The sequence below is a fragment of the Oryctolagus cuniculus genome, chromosome 19, assembly GCF_051225735.1.
Source record: "Oryctolagus cuniculus isolate XC-2025 breed Fujian yellow rabbit chromosome 19, ASM5122573v1, whole genome shotgun sequence".
Taxonomy (NCBI): Eukaryota; Metazoa; Chordata; class Mammalia; order Lagomorpha; family Leporidae; genus Oryctolagus; species Oryctolagus cuniculus.
Genome location: NC_142885.1, coordinates 54,423,225 through 54,425,356, shown reverse-complemented (window position 1 = coordinate 54,425,356; position 2,132 = coordinate 54,423,225).

Sequence of the window (2,132 nt, the reverse complement as noted above, 5' to 3'; positions counted from 1 at the left end):
CCTCCGAGTGTTTTGTTTGGTGGTTGCCTTACCAACCCTGACCTGCTTCTGCCCTCTCTTGACCAATCCGCTGCCTTCATCCTTGCTGCCTCACAGTGGAATCCCCCACGTGACCCCATTCTTAGAACACCCCTCCTCCAGCTGAGCCCACACCAGGAACAAAATAAGATCAGGACCTCTTTGCAAACTATTCACCACTTCTGACGCTGGTTCTGCCCAGCCCAGCTCCCCTGTGCTCCCCTGCTCCGCTGGTCAGATCCTTCCTATCCAAACTCCTAGGGTTTCCCATAGGTGTTCTTGGCTGCCAAGCATATTGTGTCAGACAGACTGACCACAAGAAGGATGTGATACACATACGGACTGAGAGGGTTCACATCCCTCTCTCAGAAATGCATATAAAAGTAGACAAAACATCAGTAAGCTGTAGAAGGCTTTAATCACAAATCTTCTTTCTCTATCATGCATCTAACATCTCTTTGTATCTAACAACTACAGAAGACAGTAATTTTAAGCAAACAATACATTTGTAAGAAGTTGCCCTTTTGATTTTGTCAGTAATGCCGAATAATGCAGAGGAATGAAATCATATAGCTTTGTTCAGATTCTATAATTGTGCTAGAGGTCTCTGAGAAATGGCGGACTAGAAATTCCTATGTGACTAGAAATAGGGCAGTGCCTTCGTGAAAAAATATGAATGTGAGAAACATTCAAACAAACAAACAAAAAAACAGACAATATTTGACCTCAATGTTATGATCATAGTAATCTGGGAATAAAATAACTCCCTCTGGCCTGGGAATTGCACCTTGTAGGACAAGATTATATGATCTGAAATCATTCCTAATTAAGTTAGATATTTTAACATTTGAAATAAGGGTGCAAAAACATTTATCTGTATCATTCTACAGTCTATTAGCTTGAGCTTTAACTTTTTAAAAAAGGTTTCTTATTTTCATCTAATTGAAAGATGGGGCATGGGGGAGGGAGAGAGAGAGAGCAAGAGAGAGAGTCATCCACCTGATGGTTCCCTCTCCAAATGTCCACAACAGCCAGGACTGGGTCATGACAAAACCAGGAGCCCAGCACTTAAACTATCATCTGCTATCTCCCAGGATGCATAAATAGGAAGCTGGATCAGAAGTGGATTTGGGATGCAGTTGTCCCCAGTGGCAGTGTAAACCACTGTGCCACAATGCCCAGCTCAGGCTTTAAATTTTGAACCCAAATTGGGGTGAAAGGCGAGTTAACTCTTATAAATGACCTCCCAGTGATCTCCAAAGGGATGTGTGCATTTTAGAAGAGAAAGTTCAGTCTCTTTTCTTGGGTATTGGGTAACACTAGCCAGAGCAGTGAACATACCAGGAGTGATGGGTGAGGATCACCTACCAGATGGACAGGGGGCCAGGGAACTAGGTATCAGGGTAAAACCCTGGTGGAGACCATTCTTGGGCCCTGCCCTAAACTGACCTTTCCCAAGACCTTTTTCTGTCTGACTGCAGTGCCCCCAACTCATCAGGCTATGGCTGATTGAAATCATTGCTTTCATTCTGATCACAAATTTTTCTTATGTGATTATATTACAAACAGAAAACCTCTGTCACTGATATAAGGAGAAAGTAAAGGGTTTGGCAAAAATATAAAGAAACCATATATTTCTTCTTATGCTTATTTATTCATTTTTATTTATTTGAAAGGTAGAGCAATAGAGCTCTTCCATATGCCAATTCACTCCCCAAATGCTCCCCAAATGTCCTTACAGCTAGGGCTGGGCCAGGCCGGAGCTGAGAGCCAGAACTCCATGTGGCTGACCACGTGGGTGGCAGGGACGCAATACATCATCTGCTGCCTCCAAGGCACATTAGCAGGAAGGAGAAGCAGAGACGGGACTCAAACCAGGCACTGCAATGCAGGATGTGGGCTTCCCAAGCAGGGGCTCAACCTGCTGCACCACAATGCCTACTGCAATTTGTTTCCTTTCTTTTTAAGATTTATTTATTTATTTGAAAGTTAGAGTTACACAGAGAGAGGAGAGGCAGAGGGAGGGAGGGAGAGAGGGAGGGAGGGAGGGGAGAGGTCTTCCATCCTCTGGTTTACTCCCCAATTGGCTGCAATGACTGGAACTGTGCTGATCT